Genomic DNA, 355 nt, shown 5'->3' on the forward strand with positions numbered 1-355 from the left:
TCTTGGCTGAAAGCAGAGAATACCAGAAAGATATTTACCTGTACTTTATTGACTATGCAAAGATTTTCAATTATGTAGATCATGACAAGTTCTTGACAACATTGCAAAGTATGAGTATTTCTGAACATTTAGTTGTGCTCATGAGGAATCTGTACATGGACCAAGAGGCAGTTTTCAAACAGAACAGGGAAACAATGAATGGTTTAAAATTAAGAAAGGTATGCACCAGGGTTGTGTTCTTTCACCATACTTATTCAACATGTATGCTGAGCAAATAATCCAAGAAACTGGGTTCTATGAAGAAAAACATGGCATCAAAATTGGAAGAAGGCTCATTAACAACCTACAATATGAA

Source organism: Chrysochloris asiatica, unplaced genomic scaffold (assembly GCF_000296735.1).
Source record: "Chrysochloris asiatica unplaced genomic scaffold, ChrAsi1.0 scaffold00017, whole genome shotgun sequence".
NCBI classification, from domain to species: Eukaryota; Metazoa; Chordata; class Mammalia; order Afrosoricida; family Chrysochloridae; genus Chrysochloris; species Chrysochloris asiatica.